The 19,675-nt window shown below is 41.3% G+C and overlaps 1 protein-coding gene across 2 annotated transcripts in view; it reads right to left on the bottom strand.

Annotated features, from left to right (window-relative positions):
• The window catches only part of KIAA1958 (KIAA1958 ortholog), a 65,473-nt gene that overhangs the window by 10,591 nt on the left and 35,207 nt on the right, over positions 1-19,675 (bottom strand). The gene's annotated exons all lie outside the window — the stretch shown is intronic.

Here is a 19,675-nt window from a genome sequence, read left to right as displayed (position 1 = left end):
GACTGAAAAGCCAAGTTCAGTTTCACAAATGATGTGCTAGAGTATGGCACAAAACCAAAGTGAGCTCCTCATGACACTGGGGCACAGTTCTGTGCATGGAGATTTGTGGAAAACAGTGGGATTAGAGGCAATCTGCTTTTTAGAACAAATGCAAGGTAGGAGGTTTTTCTGTGGATCCCAGTGCTGTGTGCAGGGCCCAATCCGAATAATAAGCCCATTCTGAATTGCTTCATTTGTGAAACCAGAGGCTGTACTGGTTCCATTTTTTTTCTACGAAAAATAACTAAAGCATCATATTTGTGACAGTAAAAATTATCTTCAATTAGATGCATTTTTAAAGAGCAAAATAAATATAGACGTAAATGTACAGTACAAAATAATGCAGCACATCCTAACAAAGGAGTTGGCAGGTAGAAGTACTACAGAGCAATATGTAATTTACAAATGTACAAGAAAAAAACACAGTTAATATGTTCACATCAGAAGATATGGAGGAAAATCACGATTATACAGTCTGGCTACATAATCAAGCTGTACCTTGACAGTGGAAGAACAATTGTGACCATTTCTTATCATTTTGCAGAAAAATCAAATTCTGGAAACAACTTTATATTGCTCTATAAGGCTATACTCAAAGGTCCTTACAATCAGATGCTACCTCTACGATGGTTGTTACTGACAAATGACTTTCAGGCTGATCATAAGATAAGCATAAAAAGGCAAAGCTTTTTACATGTAAGTGATTGTGTACTTAAGGACTGTTTCCTTGGCATATGCAAACTATCTGTCTGTACAAGGATGCAGCTTACAAGCACATAGGTGGAACTGTCATTATGAATGTGACAAACCTTCATGGTTTTAGAAAATGAACAGCAAATGCAAAGAAGGAAAAATTCAATTATTTGACTATTCTCTGTAATTGTGAATGGAACATTCTTTTTTCTCTCTTCCACTTAATAAGCAGAAGAGGGGAAAAAAGCAAGTTCTTTTTTGTTCTATCTCATTGCAAAAACGGTACATTTTGGTGTCCTTTCAGCAGTGCCATAGTAACACTCACCAGGTGTTTCCCACCCAACATACACACCACAAAGTGGTATGAGACCAGGTGAAGTTCCCACTGCCTCTCTGTCATTCAGGCCAAGCTCATGTCAGGCCATGTAGCACACCCATGCTTTGCAGCAGTGCTCCTCATGCCCACTCTGCCCTGCAAGGCTGTTAAGAGGGGAGGCAGCAGGGAAAGGAAGGTGGCCCTATCCCTTTTGCTAGCCCACGTGCAATGTTTCATGCAGTGCAGAAATGTCAGTGCACAGCTGGGCAGCTTCCCCTTCCACACATCTACAGAGTGACTCTGAAGAGAGTTCATCCCGTCACCTCCATAGCACAGCTGCAGACAGAGGCACTGGGAGTGACTTGCCCCAGGACTTGCCAGCGGGCCAGAAACAGGGCTGAGTTTATATCCCCTGGGATCAGGCCCTGTGTCTTCACTGCAAAGCATTCACAGCACTCTGAAACCTATTGAGAGGGGTCCTCAAACCCTCTGCAAAGCACAGAGAAGCGGGGTTCTGCAGCTGAGGCCTTTGTAGGCTTCTGCAGCCATGAAAAATGCTGCCACAGAGCACTGAAGTTTGCTCTAACTGTGCTCAAGGGGAAAAAGCAAAGGTCACCAGCCTGTTTCAGAAACTGGTTTTAATATTGATGTCAGTATCAAAGAGTTCCTAGCAGCCTGCAGTGAAGTCTCATGCTTTAGGCAATGTATAGGATAGATCCTTTTATTACGGCTAGATGCAGGCTGGAAATAAAGAGACAACACTGTTTGAAGCGCTGAAACAAACATTTACTCTGGTACCTTGTTCACGGCACCCATCACCACTTATTATAGCACTGTGTAAGTAATCAGTGCTTTGACTGACAGCCCACATTTTAAGTACTGTTTCAATATAAACAGCACATATAATGGCTCGGTTTTATGCATGTCATCAATCACTACTTCTTAGAGGATAGCCTGTCACAACACAGCAGTGACACCCAGTCAGTCATTTATGTTATGGCATCTTTCCTTAATCTGCAAAGGAAATTGCCATATCTGCAGCTAACAGTTATAAAATCCATGCTGAATTAAAGATCCCCTGAAGTTGCATGCGCAAAACAGTACCCCAGAAACACTGTGTTCCTGCAGTGCTCTGGTGTGTTACTCCACAAGGCAGGTGGGAAATGTTAAAGATAATGGGTCAGATTGTCATCCAGCCACATCAGGAGAGCTACGTCAATTTCGACTGTGAATCCAGTCTGCAGTGGTAGTTGATTATTCTCTTCCTATGAGACCACTCAAATATCAGGGATATCTCATAGCATGGGATGAATGCAGGGAGGCAGGGAGGCAGTGAGACCCAACAGAGCCCGAGACAGCCAAAGTCATCAGATGTCAGCTGAGCCACTGTCATCATCTGTGTATGCTCTTCATCCACAGCAAAAGCAGACAATGCAGCTGAGCCTATCTTAACTAAGACAGCTCTTTATAGCCTAGGATGGCTGAGGAAGGAGACATAACTCTTCAGGTCATTAAAGTCTTACTTCTTCATTTAACCAAGGAGATTTCATAGTGCTGAAAGAAACCATATAATCCATTTCAACTACCATGGAGACATAAATTGTATCCAGGCACGCTTTTAATATTGCCAAACTTTGTGTTTTCTGCTAATTTTATAATCTTATTCTCTGTTATTGTGGTGGTTGACCCTGGTCAGCACCTAAGCACCTCACAGCCACTTGCTCACTCCCCACCCCAGAGGGACAGGGAAGAGAATAGGAAGAGCAAAAGCGAGAAAACCTGTGAGTCAAGACAAAGACAGTGATAATAACTGAAGGAAAGAGGAAAAAGAAACCCAACCGACAGCTGATGCAAAGGCCTCACCACCTCCCACAAGTAGACCAATTCCCAGACAGTCTCTGAGCAATGCCCATCTCCCCCAGTAAAACCCTCCCTTCAGTGTTTATTGCTGAGCATGATATCATAGGGCAGGGAATATCCCCTTGGTTAGTCTGGGTCAGCTGTCCTTGTCGTGTCCCCTCTCAACCTCTTGCCCACCCTAGGTCTAGCTGCTGGGGGGCCAGAGTGGGAAAAAGAGAAAGCCTTGAAACTGTGCAAGTCTGGCTCATCAACAGCCAAAACACTGGTGTGTCATTAACAGTGTTTTAGTCACAAATCCAAACCACAGCAGGGTATGGGTGGCTACAAAGAAAGTTAACTCCATCCCAGCCAGACCTAGTACAGTTATGCCATTTGGATCACTAATGAAACAGTGCCCAAGACCAGGCGCACCTTGCACCCGTTCCATACAACCTTTGACAGGAGAAGGAGACCACAAAAATTATTCTCTGGGTGCAGTCTGCAAATGGCCCTTGTAAAATACTTAGAACAAACCCACCTACTCTACGCATCTCTATTTTGCCTACAGGAAATAAGTAGAAACAGAATCAAAGACCTTACCACAGTGTGGATACTGGGCATTGATTGCTCCTGCTCTAGCCACGTGGCCTTGTGACCTTGTCAGAGAACATGAGGCTGGTGTAACGTCATTTTGTTCCTTACAAATCCACCCAGTCTGACAGATAAAGAAAGGCTATATAAAAGTAATTCAATCATTAAGAACTCAAGACTAAAAGGCATCTCAACTGCCATCACACTGAATTTTTTAAAATGTCTATGTTATGGTAAGGATCTGACAAGCTGGGAGAACTGTTGAGGTACAAGACGTCATCTCTGGGTCTGGGTTTTGAAAGTGAATGTTCTTGTCCTGAAGCAGGAGTGTTTCCAGTGTAACAGTTACTAGATGTTTGCTTGGTCTCACTTTGCTGCACCTTGCTGAGTAGAGACCAAAAGCCAGGGCTTACTTTTTTTTTTTAATTCTCTGTGGTCCTGCTGGAAACTACTGAAAACACAGGTGGGGATCTATATTAGTTCCTTGACCACTGTAAGCATAAACCTGTTTGCTCTTGGGCCTCTAATGCTCATGGGATCATCAACTCTTCAGTGTGCATGGGTTCCAAAACTGGGTAAAAGCACAGAAAAAAAAAAACCCAAAGCGCTCCTCAATCCAAGAGAACACCTCTGCATCAGGAAGGCCCTGAACTGCAAATTGCTGGAGGACAGGAGAGTGGGGAGGTGTCATATATGCTTGCACCTTTCTTATAGTCTTCTGTAGGTGTCTGTTGTTAGGCTCTAGAAAGACAGATACTCTCATGTTATGGTCTAATTTGTCTTGGCTAGTAAAATGGTCTGAACCAACCAACCAAAGATTATTGTCATCATTGATCTACCAAGGCAAGCTATCCTTAATGCTTTCTCCTTGTCGTAACGCAACCTTTGGAGTTGGTAGTGCTGTTAACCCCTGTTTTACAGACTAGGAGCAGAAATATAAAAAATAAATTGACCTGGAGACGCATCTCCTGAGGTCCTGCCCCTCCCAGCTGCATCACTGCACAAAGGACCTGGTTGGAGCTCTTGGGTTCCCTATCTGATCCCACATCGGAGTTTCATTTCCAAGAAAACCAGAACGTGGCAGAAAAAGCCAGCAAAACCCACCCTATTGTGGCATCTTGGGTAAACTCCCAACTAAGAGTTTGAAAAAGTGCCAAGTAGTTTAGATGTCCCAGTTTAAATGTAGCCAAAGAGATAAAGTGACCTGGCAGAGATTAAACAGACAACCTAGTGGAAGCCAAGTGTCCCAGCCTAGCCGCAACCATGAGATGATCCCTCCCACAGAGCAACAGCTGTCTTCTGATCTTTTCATAATCTGATCTTAACGCAGCCAAGGCTTAACATTATCAGTGGAGTTATCAAACTCAGGGTTGTTTTTATTTCAGCTCGCACACATACACACACTCAGGCTCCCTGAAAAGGACATAGCCTGTGTAATTATGTATGGCAGGGCAAAAGGCACTTGCTTTCATGGCAGACATATGCAGATTGTTAATGTTCAGAGAGGGTTTGTAATATTAGTGGGAGTCATGAACCTGAGCTATTATTGCAAACAGTCTTAAACTTTGCTTAAAGTAGGCAGCGAGATCTCAGAAGAAACACATTAAAAGTAAGGTGGGTTTTTGGGTGGTAATCACACCACCAGCCGAAGTCTTGTCTGCCCCATTTGTATTCTGACTAGGAAAATGCTTTTGCAGCAGACCTGCTTCCACCAAAATGCTTTCATTCAGGTGAAAGAGCCTAGTTAACCACACACAAGGCACCACATATCTCCACGCTGGAGCTAAGTGCTCTCTATCCATGCCCCTGCACTTTGCAGGTTGGCTCTTGTCCCTGCTCTGCAATTATTGAAAAGCAGCAATATCCAACCTATGGGCCACGGCCATATGCAGCCCACTAAAACAGTTAATGTAAACCACAGCCTGCTCCTACCTTTCTTTTCTCCTGTACCCTCCTGTTTCAAGAAGGTATCTGCAGGCAAACGACATTCTCAAGGCAACAACTGCAGTGGGCAGAGGTCAAGCTGTTGCGTAAGGGAGATTTGATCAAGTCATGGGGGGGAAAGGCTGGGGGACCCTCTGACAAAATGTGCCCTCCTGGAAGCAGTGCCACAGCTGCCCTGTCAGGAGCAGCTGAATGCCACTGTCCTGCCATGGCATCCCTGCATATCAGTCCTCTTTCTGCATGCAAAGTTTAGAAAGCTGACAGCTGGTTTTCACTGTATCACAGGAATAACCAAGCGAAAGCCATTCTCCCATCTCACCGCTGAAAAGCAAGAGTGAGGGTAAGAGCAGGAGGTCTCCCTGGCAGAACTGCCTCTGAGCATTCGCAGAAACACCCTGAGATTAAGAGACAAGGAGTGCTAAACACTTGGAGAATGATATTTTTGGCACTTTTACTGTCTGGTACGGACTAGCTTCCTTGGGGCAACTCGTACACACACGCAGTAGTCAAAGGCTTAAGTCAAAACTTTAGGAAGTCCTAAGGCCAAATAAAGTGTGCTTCCTGTGCCATAATAATCATACTTATTTAAGCTTAGGCTTGGTGAGTCAGAGTCAAAAGAGGGGGTAAAACCCTGTGACTGCCTGGAGACTTTCATCAGGTTTTGACATCTAACAGCTTCTGAGATCTGCAGGATCAAAGGATTAACTTGTTAGCTGCAGATTACTGAAGCAGAAGAAAGTGCTCCTGCACTGTTTCTTGAATTCCTGCCCTACCTATCTCATGTTGCTACTAAATTCTGTTTAACAATTAAAGCTCCCTACTTCCACTACATTAAGTAAAACCCGATATAGTTTAACATTTTCAGAAAAGGCTGTCATTATCATGTAAAATCTGTAGTATGATAGAAATTTCTTAATTAAAATCCATTTATGAAAGACGTTATGTTTTCTGGCAAAAAAAAAAGCGCTTCTATTCAGTTAACCTCCTCCAACAAAATTATCAATGAAATATTTTATGATTCTAAAATTAAAAAGCTTTAGATTCCGTCAAAGAAAAAAGGACACAGATTCCAAGCAAATGAGCATGGGAATATTCATACATTGCTATCTCCATGAAGTAAGAGTCACTAAAATAAACTTTAGTTGTCTGTATATTTTTTGCAAGGTACAGAATGGTTTGATAAATAAATGCTCGCTCATACACTAGTGCTGGTTTTCAGTTTGCGTTCACTTTCACTACTTTCTCACCACAACAGCCTGAAAAGATACGAGGTGCAATGTGGCTGCTGGCAAAATCAACAGTAAAAGTCACATCGATATTAATGGGACTACTGCATGATCCTCAGATGACAGAAAATTTGTAGCCATGACAAGGATTAGGAATTTATGTCCTCCTATGACTGACTGGATCAACCTTTTACACAGTGGATACTAGCAATCACTAATGAATGGTGCAAAACAGCAGCACTCTGGGGACTTTGATTTGTACAAGGCTCCCTTCTCCACCTGACTGTATGTGACATGGAATCTAAGCTATTTCAACACAAAGGTTCTAAAAATGCATTTTCTAAATCAAAAATGTTTTCATTTGTTCAAGTATGATCTCCACTTCATCTAGTTGTCTGGTTTTGGTTTTCTCAGAGCTAGTGGAAAGGAGGTGTTGCGTGCTAGTTTTACCTCACATTTCACTTCTTCCACTGAACACTTACAGTGGTATTTCTGGGGTATGAGACCATATAGTGTCCTATCTCCTTTTGAAGCTGTTCTGTGATGCACTAGTGTGAATTGCTGCAATGAAAAATGGGATGTATTTCCTTTGTATCCTGACAGTGGGGCTACTCGGTTCATGTTTACTCATGAACCCACCTCCATTTGGCAGGAACAAATATACCAACTCCAGCTCTCCCAGGCTTGCCCAAATACTGCAGCACTTCACAGCAGGACACTACAGCTGCTCCCCGGGGCACAGCATGGAGAACAGCAGAAGGAGAAGATATTTTGCAAGAGCACTGGAGAACCCATATATCTGGTACTTAGGTGATTTCCAGGCAAAATGTTCTCAGTTCACAGCTGAACTGGAGTCTGCCATTTCAGCTGCGTTGTTCCAAGTCAGTGACCTGGATTATAACCAAGCCTGGAACCAGCTCCAGGTCTACCTGCCCTGCCTCATCCTTCTCTTATTTCCATGCTAGCTATTACCTTTACAGGAGCTTTATAAAAACAAATTCTTTGGACTGTTATATAATTGACTGAGGTCCAGGGACCCAACTCTTCATAAAGGTGGAGGATATACAAGCCATGTTTGGAGTTTTCTATACTGGAAACCTAAAAACATTAGAAAACTTTTAAAAAAAATGTGAAACCCTTTTTCTTTCAAAATAACTGACTAAATTTTCTTCAACTATGTTCACTTCTAACACATAATTGCTCCTCTTTCAGAGCTCAGGTTAAAAACATCAGGTAGACTGGTGAAATTGGAGTGCTGCTGGAGTTGATAAGTGGCAAAACACTACCCACAATGTGAAGCAAATGTCAGCTTTAGGTTGAGCATGCATCTTTGTATTCAGCCATATAATCTTCTAATAATTTCCAACCAATTTCCAGCTAACTCCACTTAGAAAACTCGAAGTACTGATTTCAGTTTAAGGCTAAAGACAAGAGACATTTTTTACGAATTATTTTCTTCAGGTTTTAACTCTGGAAAATAGAATTCTTTTTTTACTCAGGACTTTTTAGCAACACAGTGAAATGTTGCCTTTTCAAAGCATGTTATTTACTTCATGATCTGTGGCAGACGGAATTAAAGGAGTATATCAGTGACTGTCTAACCTACGCTGAGAACTGGAAGCTGGATGATGCCTGGCAGAAGCGATGCACTAAGAGGCCAGTCCAGAAAGTGTTGCACACACATCCTCAGCAGAATATCTATTTTTCTCCCAAATAAGTTTCCAATTCAACAAAGCATATTTTAAGTGCATTCTGGATTGGGATCCCTGTATTTAAGTATATGCTTATGTAGAAACATAGAAATCACCTGGAGTAAGTCATTACATGTTTAGAAGGTGGAAGAGGGGCACAACTGAATAACATTTGTACGTATAAAATGACTTGATTCAGAAGTTGCTAAGAGAAAAGGCAAGAAGAAAAAATCAAAATGCGAAGAGAAAAAACTGTAAAGATCTGAGAAACACCTCCTTTGTTGAATTAAGCTTATAATTTAAAAATTAATGAAGCATTAGGGGAAAAATACAAATTCTCACAGCAAAACCCCATTTCTTATATAAGAAAAACAAGAAGCTACATTTTCCATAAGGTTTCCACCTCTATGTGCTTATATAGAGAAAATCAGATTTACGTGTGTAAACAGATCTCGCAAGCACCTATTGCTCAGCCAGCAATTTAACTAGTGGGCTGGTTTGCACAAAATCACAGGTACAAATTTATATGGTATTTTGGAAGATTTGGCGCAGTGGAATTTTGTGCCTGTCTGCAGTTGCAAGCCCCATGGAAGAAGAATGAGAAACAGGACACAAACATGTATCCCCTTACAGTTTAGTCTTCTCTTTACATGCCACCCCACACCACCAGAGCCTTAGGGTGTTCTCAGCTACAGCCTACCACCAGTTTTAACATCATTGCATTTAAGAGCTAACTTTAATAAGCATAGTTGAGAAAGCAATGCAAGAGGTCTCGAAGGGATGAGCCAGGGCTACAAAGTTTGCCTGCTTTTGATTCACTCCAGACAGCAGCTGAGAAGCAGAGTTGGGAAATATTGGAGGGAAATAAAGATGAGAGGGAGAGAAGGGAGAATCAGAACAAAGGGATGTGAAAAAAAGAACAACACTGAAGAGAGAGATTAAAAACAGATGAGGATCCTCAACATCTGAAATCTAATTTTTATCACTGTTTCAGAATGAGGCAGTCTAACTGGGGCAACAAGCAGTTGAAACAAAGAAAAGGAGTATGTAATAAATATTTTATTAATCATAATAAGCTGCACTTTAAGTCTTGGCCAAAGCGTATTCTTAAATCAAGCTGAGAATGTAAGCAGTTTCAGACTTAAGAGCATGAGGCCCACATGACTGTAATTAACATAATAAATCATGCTGTGGAGCTCTCTACACAGGCTGACACCACTTAGTTGATATATTGCTTATTAGAGACTGCAGACATTTCTCCCTCTATTTTATTAAAGTGCCATTGGTAGTGAATCAAAAGGTACCCTTTTCTGTTCTGGCTGAACTATCTACTGCACGTGTAATAGGAAACATGTGTGGGGAGTTTGTGCCATTGACTTATGATAACACAGATGGCAGCACATGCATCCCAAAGAATGCATGGTACTGCATTTCAGTACCTTTTCTCCCACCTCCATCTTTAATTTAGCAAAGTACTTGAATTGCCTCATTACTGAGCTTGCAGTTTTATTTCTGAAATTCTCTGTTGGTGATTTTGCCCAACCAGACCAATTTGCTTTTACCTTTATGCACTGTATATTCTCCAGTATGAGTGAAGCAAGCTATGAAGGGCACAGACTCTGTGAAGAGCTCACAATTTACAACCTTGCCTAACCAGTTTCAATGCACACTTTTAACACACGTATTTCCTTTGTCTTCACTGGGTCAGAGAGCAGAATTTAAGGACCAGCTCTTTACACAATTCTCCAGAGAGGATGAAGTGCAACACTTAAAGTGAAACAGCTCCTAAGGTGGATTCAGGAAAACAGCCTGCTTTTCTGTTTTGAGCCTGTGCTGAGAGTCCTCTCCTCCTCACACTCCAGAAAAAATGACGACTTTGAATTTCAGTTTAACCTTTGCAAACACAACTCTCACCATATTAGGAAGGGGTGGAAGTTCAAAGATGTAAAGGTCCTACAAGGTTGGGGAGACTCAACAGCTGGGCAGAGGGCAGAGACATGAATACATCCCAACTTGCGGAAAGGCCACAGACCTCAGGTGCTAGATACTCTGCCAGGCAGCTGCTCACACACCCTGGCTGACCAAAGCACACACACTTTGTTCCAGACTAGCCACGGCACGTCCAGGCATTTGCCAGGACAAGGAGTCCCAAGAGGCACAGGAGCAGCTGGAAATTCTGCACGGAGAGGAGACAAAGGGATAAGGAACACACATTCGTCAGGAACCAGGTTGTTGTTCACGGCACAACTCGTTTATTTCTGTCCTTGAATACATGTTTACATTTACTTTATCATAGTTTAATTGAATAGATATTTAGTCACATTTTGCAGCTCTACTTGAGTAAAGTCTCTTTAAATAAATTGAGGAGTTTCAAATTTTTTCTAGCTACCTACACAGAGAGCATACACACACATACACACCTCTTTGCTGCTCAGAATATTGTTATTATTTCTCTTCTGTAATTACGTTGTCAAAATTTTCCTGTCGGGATTGTATTCTTATTTCCATAAAAATAATTTGTTCTTCTATATAGGATATGAACAATCAGTTCCCCTGCTACTGAATGAGTTCATACCAAAACCAATGCCAACTAATTCATGTAAAAAGTGACATGGGGTATAGTTTAATGGATGTAATTATGGAGGTATGTTATACATATATATGGCTATTTTATTATGCACTAGCACAATAAGCAGTCTGATGTATTTAACAACTGTACAAGTGAATGGTAAATGGAACAAGTTATTGGTCAAACTGTAAGTTTTCTGAGGGCTATCTGAAATCAGGGGAGAGGAAACAGAGGCAAAAAGACACTTCTTTACATATAGAGAAAAAAGAAATTGAAATCTGTGAGCAAAAAGCAAAGCACATGTCAGCATACAGGCATGAATTCTGTGCTGTAATGCCAAGAATAGTTTCCCTGTCTGTTAATTTGTTTTCTTGGATGTATAGTCAGTCAGAGAGAGCAAGTCCCAAACAACTGGCAGTGCTCCATTTCCCAAGAGTCAATGACAGAAAAAAATCCCCATAACCTGGCACGTCCACATGACTGAAGGACAGAGCTCACCACAATCAGAACGAGTGCTCCAAGTTGTGGACAAAATTAAATTATTCCCATACAAACCCATCCATGTTTCTGTGGCTCATTCATACTGCTATACTTAACCAGCCGCAGTAGTAAAGCAGAGATTAGGCACATACCCAGTTAAGAGAGAGGTGACTGTAAACATAAAACTGAAGCAAGCTATTCAAAGATCAAAGATGAACGTCCTTATCTTTCACAGGCTTGATCTTTGGGTACAGGTATATCCTGCTTGAAATAGTTCACTAATACAGCACATTCAGCTTTTGCACTAGGGTGATATGACTGGGTCAGAATAACTCAAGAATCAATTTTTTCCTTCTCTGAACAAAACAGAAGGCCAGCCTTTTTCTTTCTTTTTTTTTCCCCCCAAGGACAAAGCAGCAAGCAAGTGATTAAGTATTATTAATCCATAGTTGTATGGTTTCAAGTGATGTTTTCATCATGAAGACCTAGTTAATGAAAAGCAACGACAAACCACAGTGTCACTGCCAGTCTAAAGGTATCCTGACTTTAATCAACAGGAACATATACAGTATTTCTCTCTCTGTGTGTGCACTTGCTGTTTAATTAAAGTTAATGGGAGCAACAGGTGTGTTTTAGAAGTAAGATGCAGCCAATGCACTTAATGGTCAATGTATAATTAAGCACATAACAAAAAGCTTTCATCAGACTCAGCAAGGTCCTCAGCATCACTTTTTACATGACACGCATGCAGGAAGCCCTGTTCCCGGCTCCCACCAGGGGCACAATTCAGTGGCAGCCAGGACCTGGGAACTGCTGCCTCTAACATGACGTTCATGTGATCTGCAGCATCCTGCCGTTTTTGCAGGGCAGCATTCCTTGGCTCCAGACAAATACCGTCTCATTTGGGAAACAAAAATACAGCTCTGCCCACCTGTCCCACAGAGGCCACTAGCCACATTCAGGCCGTTCAGAACAACCGATGTCGCAAGTAGCTTTTATGTGACCAGTCCATGGAGTGCCCCAGCAAGAAAGATCCATCAGGGAAACTAGGCGTTCCAGTTTCTCTCTCTAGAGGCTCTGATTTAATAGCCTGGTTCAATGCTTCCTGCAAACAGCATGGGCATAACGTCATTTAAGCATACTTTATCAAAGAAAGATGGATTTCAGCATGTTTCAGTGCTTCCAGGATCTGGATGTTTTAGCAAGCACTGCTCTGTGCTGTGCTAGCCATGATAAAATATCTACCATCATACTTCTACTTTCTTTTTTGGAAAAATTGAAACAACAATTTCTGTATTCAAAATTGTTATCTTGCTTAGATAGACAGAAAATAAACTCAAATATTTTTATTGAACTGTTTCATGCTCAAGCAGGTTCTAGGTTCACTGCAAGCACAAAAAGAAGATGACACAACAGAACAAGAAATAATTTAGGTATGAGGAAAACAGGAGAAATGAGAAGTCACTGTGTGCTGGCTTCACGGAACAGCTTATGCAAAAATGGCATGCTCCCATCATGGAGACAGGTAAAAACAGTTCTTCCCAAGGTTTACTGCTGCTATTAAAAGCTTAGACCTTGAATACATATGTGCAATAGTTCTTCTGTAGATATATTTACTGAAGTACCAGCCTCATCCAAAGTGGAAAAACACTCTCAGAAAGTATCCTGACCTAAAATGCCAAGTCCTGTATTCCCTTTCTGTTCCAGCACGCCATCCAAAGTGCAAAAGGAAAGTGCATGTCTGAGGCCTTTCCAGGGTCAGTGTCTGTCTTGGCTGCTGTGCTGCATCTCCTCTGCAGATCCTAATCTGATCCTGCCTTGCCTCTCTTTTCTTATGTAGACACTCACAAATCATAAGGTGAAAATAGCTCCAAAATGAAACAGAGCAATTGCAAAGACCACACAAAGAAAAGAGATCTCATCAAAAACACCGTGTTAAATAATCTTTTATTTCCTAAAAATAAAGTGATGTCCAGTATGGACTTGTCCAGTTTCCTTTGTTGTTTCCATGTGTTTTCAGGACAGCTAGAACCAGCGGAGGCCTTATTTTCTTCCTTTCAAAACACAGCACTTTGCACAGAACAGTAATCTGTTTAAGACGCCTTTAGTGAAAGGGAGCGCATAGCACCTACATCATGTTGGTCTTGCAAAAATGATTGTTTTCTGCTTCTCACTTGTACTTTTTATTTTTTGCTTTTCTGCCTTTCATGTTGGGGTAATGGGGGAGAGGGTACATTTCTAAGTCTGAAATGAGCAGTGATGCTCCAGAACACAACCATTCATTGAAGTGGGCAGTTTCTCTTCCGATATGACATACCATCTTACTTAATGCCGTTTGTGCTATGGTACTTCGAACTAAAAATAGATATTTAAATGAAGTGTCAATAATTCTCAGTGATGCAATTCCTCTATTCAGAACCCCAGAGAATATTCCTGACTGTTTGGCAGCTGAACTTGGCATGCTTTACAGACTTAATCCTTAAAAACTGCTGGGGCCTGGCTGCAATAGATCTTTCTGAGAGTACGGATTCAACTCCCTCCTAGCTCCAGGCAAGAAACTTCGACAGACTGCATGGAAACTCCCATTCCTCACCTGTTACAATAGGCCTATGAAGCTTTTATTGCAGGAATACAACTCAAAGCCCATCCCTAAATGTCTCCCACACCAACCTACTTTCAGCGTGAATACTAATGAATGGTTTCCTCCAAAATGTATATATATATCCATTAACGCTGCTGCCAGGAGATTTCTCTGTGTGCTGCAGGTAGTTCCACTCAGAGGAAGTCCGTGGTGAACAGTGGAAACAAGTCCTGACAGCAAGAAAAGCAGCACCCTAATCTCTTGTGTGCAAAGCTGCTTTGATAAATACTTAATATTTAGGACAGCAAGAAGATCGCCCTCTACATGACAAATCCACTGCTGGTCTTCAAGGTTTCAAAGAGGCTGGCATGAACCTTCTGTGTCTGGAAGGAATTTCCACTAAAGAAAATAGATATGGAATCCTGAAATGGTGATAAATACATTTCTTAAGTACAGTGAAAATCGAAAGATGTAATACTTGATGAGTCTTCATTTCAGTGTTCTCCTGCAAGAATTAATAACTTGATAAATGCTTCTTGTAGAAACAGCTTCATAAAGCACACTCTTGTATTAGAATTATTAGTACTATGGTTTCATTTTTTTAAATTTGATTGTCATGCTGTGTACCCAGATGATAAAAGCAAATAGATTAGTACTTTGCCAAGGCTGAATTTGTCCTTTTTATGATACTGTCCTGCTTCTAAATGGAACTCCCTTACAATATTGTAAAGATAAGTAGTATCAGCTTCATTAGCAGAAATTCTAGAATAAAGCCTCCAAAATATTAGTTTATAATTTAACACATTTGGACACAGATAATTAAGGGTGCGACTGGGCTGGCAAATCCATGCTGCGAGATCAGAAGGCAGTGGCAGTGCAAGAGGTGGTTAATCAACTCGCTAGCTTCCTTTTTCTTATGATTAAAACTATAATGATCTAATTTTATTCTTCTAAATAAGCCAAGCCCATGCAACTTAAAAAAAAAAAGTACGATGCTTTTTGTAATTATGTATCCCAGCACTTACTATTTTTAGTTCAGCTACTAGAGCAAGAATAGATATGAATTATGGGACCTAAAGGGCCGCTAGTGGACTCTGAACTCTTTAGTCCAACACAAAGAGGAAGAGATTATCTCACCCCTACATATGTTTAATTGTTCGCTTGACCACATTCAGCAGTGTATGTCCCTGGAGGCAGGCTTCAGCAGTCACTTTAGCCAAAAGTCATCAATCTTTGTATGTAAATTACAAATACAAAGACCGATCAGCAATTATTTGAGTGTTCTTGGAAGAGCTTAAATAAAGTTTTGTAACTTTCTTCTGACATTATTATTTGCCTTGTGTTACATTCACTCTTGGCACAGTTCCACTGGACTTGGAAGAATTACAGCAGGGATTAATTTGGCCTTTCTGTATGTATGGCTGATGCTTTATATACGCCTAAAAAAAAGGCATTATATTTTTTGTTTGCACTTCTTTGGAATGTGCTAGCTGACACATTTTTTTTCCTTGCAGTGTAAACAGTGATTTAGGAGTTTAAGCTAAACCTAGTCAAAACTGGCAATTCATGAGGTGTGGGGGACTTCTTTCTTCTCTAAGTCTTGTAACATTTTGATGCTCATCTAACAGCTCCTAATCCATGAACCTTATGATCACACAAGAATCCCAGCTCCCACTTAATTTAAACCGACACAACTGCAGAGAGAGAGGGGGAAAGGGAGAGGTCCTAGTTCTTTTGATTGCAGACAAATACTTTAAAATATTCCACCTAAAAGCTCTACATCAGCATCAGACAAGCCCCAGATGCACTGCATTTTATAATGGTCATGGTTCAGATAGAGACATTATATGAACACCTGGAACCGACAGGGATGTCCACACTGAGAGCAGAGTGACAGTCAACCCACGTTAGGTGCCAGTCATGAAAGGCTGCAGTCCCTGCTTACACCTTCCCATGATGAGAGCACAGGACCAGAACTAGATCTTTTCCCAAGTCACCAAGCTAAGCTGATCACCAAGCACTGATCTGGGATCCTGACATACCGGCTACACAAAAGAAAAGAATGAGGAGATGCTCAGAGCAGAGACATCAGATTCAGCAAGGCTGAGTACTGCCCTCAGCACAGACCAGGCCACCATCCATCACAGCACACATTCAACCGCCGATACTGTTTGATAACCATGGCAGAGGGACAGTGTGTGGCACGCTGACTAAGAAAGCAGTGGTGCTTGTGGACAACCTGTTTCCCTTCCAAACTCTGGAAACACCTGTACATGTAAATCATCACCCAACAGCCAGGCAAGTTCAACGATGGATATGCATGATGGCATTGTGATGGTACACACAGAACATGCTTTGCCACATCTCTGACAAAAGCAACAACCCTAGTCACTTCATTTACAGGATTTTGTATTTTGCATCTCTACTCACTACTCTTTGCGTTCTGCACATTTTGTACATATGCCTTTGACGTCTTTTTAGTGTATCCTCATGGAACTCTTTGCTCCTGTATTTATACTGTTGGACTAGTGTTGGACCAGAGATGTCTTGCTGCATTGTCTTGTTAATCCAAAGCACATCTTCACCCTCAGTCTTCAGGTGGAAAGTGAGTATTCTTCATAAATACTTCAGCAATTCCGCTTATGAAGTAAGTCCTACCTCTCTCAGAATCAAAACGTGCCTTCCTACACAATAAGCTCTATCCTCCTCTGAGCCGTAGTCTTCCTCCGTACTCTTCTGCAATAACACCAAATCTTTTCCATTCGTGGTTTCAGACATCCAAATGTCTCTAATTTCTCTAGGCTGCATGTACTGCAACCTAAAGCATCATGTTTCTTACTCACCTTCTGTCTTCACTGATGTGACCTACCTTGCCCTTGCTGGTTCTTGGACATAAAAAACAGACCAAGTATTAGCAAAAGGAAGAAGAGGCTGTTTAGGAAGTAGAAATTGCACAAATTCCCTGCTCTCCACCACTGCAAAAATCTCTCTCCTATCAGATGTAGATCCTCTCACTTTTTCCAGAAGAAAGAAAGGACTAAATAGTACCTACGTATAGAAGCCTTTGCTAATGAAGTGGTAAAGAACAATCTGAAAATTCACAGATGAATGTCCACTTATTAGGGCTGAAGTTTAACAAAAATAATTCAGTGTATTCCACAATGCTTAGATGGAGACCTGAACCCAACAGAAATCAGTGTCTAGCCTCAATGAATCTTCACTGGCATGCCACTTCACTTTTAAGACATGAAAATACCTTTGTAAAGTCCCTACTTACACATTCAGTTGTCACAGTTTAATTAAGGAGAGTAAAAGAGAAAAAAAAAAATGTTTGAAAGAGAACTAGTCCAAAAGTAAAATGTGGATTAAACTGGCCTAAGCTAACATATATCATCAAGATTTTTGATTTTATGGAGAATCTCACTCAAACTTTCATGACCTGCGAGATTACCATGCATGGAAACTATCAATCAGCTGTGTCTGATACAAATGCAAGGCTACGTGACTCAAGCTAAAACTCAGAGTAATATTTCTTGCTGGTTCCACCCTTTAATCATAACTTATCATTTAAGGCCATACTCCTGCAAAGACCTCATAAACATACAACCAGTTCTAATGGGACCAGGAGTAAGGCTTCACATATAACTTCAAAATTAAGCAACACTTTGTAGGGGACAAGGTAGAATTTAAATTCTCTGCTTACTTTCAACTGTACCTTTGTTTGTTTGTCAAGCATACACTGAGTCTATAAAGTAACAAAAGCTCTAGGCTCCTTGGTATCATTACTTCCTGCCTTTTTTTACAGAAGGATTATATTAATCCTTTTTTCTGTCCGTTTAGGACAGAAACATTTTTACATAGGATAGATAAACATCCTCTTGTAGTTCAATATTGCTCAAATTTTATATATCATGCACCACTTCCAGTACATCGCTGTTTGTTAAGAGACAACCTAACAAAATCCCTGTACATGAGCAATCGCCCTATTCTAGTCTTTAATCAGACCTCCACATTTTATCTGCGAGAATCTGCTGTGCAGAACTATGCATCTGTAATAAATTCACTTGCCAACATTGCCCACTTTTCTGCAACTGGAAGATTTATTAATGCCAGCACTTCTTTCCCAAAGGAGCAGGCTCTGTGGAAATTGGAGACTTTCCTGACATGAGTATCAAGTTTTAGTGGTATCATTTTACCTTAGTTAAAATGCAGCTACCTCTGAATACAGTAACAGCATATTATAACAACACTATACCAGGCTGAGGAGAGGAACTCCGTAACACTTTTTGAGAACAACACAGGAAATTTAAGCATTGAGAACATAACTGACTGAACTAGAATTTGGGCAGCACACTGAGATAACACTGCTTAATGCAAGAAGCACTAGGAGATTTTGAGGCTTGATTTACACAGTGGGTGTAAATCCAGATGCAATCCCTCTTTGTCCGCACAGTGAGACACTAGACATGGACCAACCCTGCTCTGGAAACTATATAAATGTGAAAATGTGGCACTGCATCCATTCTTGTAAGATTGAACCCTAAGCAGTAACAACTGCTGACCTTGTTTGGCTTCTGAGGACCTGGCAAAAGCAGTTTGAAAGGGTTTGGTTTTTTAATGAATCTGTTGAAAGTAAATCACTCTCCCAGATAACATACACCTACATGGACAAATTCTGCCTAGGTTTGTATTCCATTGTCCCAGCTTGCAAGTTTGAGACTGAGCAAGTTGCAGGGGCAGGCTGGTAGAAACCAGCTCTAGTATATACAGCAGTGATACACCATAAACTGATGAATGCAGAATAAGTAGGTTTACCATGCAATTCAGATTGACATCAGGCGTCCCGTATGTAGCTGTACATCCCATATGTAGCTGAGCAGAGTCGGTTCTAAACCAGATGGAGTTTTGTAAGTGGATTTCCATGAGGGATGTTACATGACAGGACTACTGGCAAAGTAACATCTCAAAGATGCAGCCATGGAGAAATGGTCCCAAAGAGGAATTTGCTTTGCTGTAATTAAGACAATTATCATCCTTTCTAATTTCTAATGCTTAGTGGGGTTTTACTGAGGAAAACTGGGTATTAACTGTGCCCATTCTCTTATTTGGCAACAAGATCTGCAAGCTCTTGCCAATTAATAGATTTACCAGCGTTCAATCAGGTTTCAGGACATCCAGGTTGAAGTATCATCCAGGCTGTTAAAGTCACTGTTTTTAGCACTTACAGTACCTGCCACAGGAACTGCATATGGGCAATTTTTTCCCCCTCCACAGTGTGGCTCTGCTATGTCTGACCAGACACTCCTAGGCTGAACCAGCAAGGGAGGATTCTCTCCTGCCCTCGCCTCCTCCCAGGATGGCACCACTCACCAGCTGAAAGAGCAAAGCCAGCACTGTCTGCACTCAGGTCCAGAGAGAGCTGGCGAGTCTGCTCAAGAAACAGATTTCCTCCCCCTCCAGAAGACCTACAGCCAACACTGAGTTATTCTGCACACAGGATAATCTTTCAGCAGAAGTACGCTGTTTTAACATGCTCTTTATCCAATAATGTTGATCTGCTTGTGCCAATTCTTGGTGCTTTGGCAGCAGCAGGAGAAGAAAAAAAATGAAGGACACACGCTATGAGAACTTCCGCTGAGAACAGGGAAAAACATTTTTTTTTTTCTTGGATTAAAGTTCAAGTGTTATCAATTTCACGGTTAAGGT

This window comes from Ciconia boyciana, chromosome 4 (assembly GCF_034638445.1).
Source record: "Ciconia boyciana chromosome 4, ASM3463844v1, whole genome shotgun sequence".
Taxonomy (NCBI): domain Eukaryota; kingdom Metazoa; phylum Chordata; class Aves; order Ciconiiformes; family Ciconiidae; genus Ciconia; species Ciconia boyciana.
Note: the sequence above shows the minus strand (reverse complement) of the source record. Positions and strands in the feature narration are given on the sequence as shown.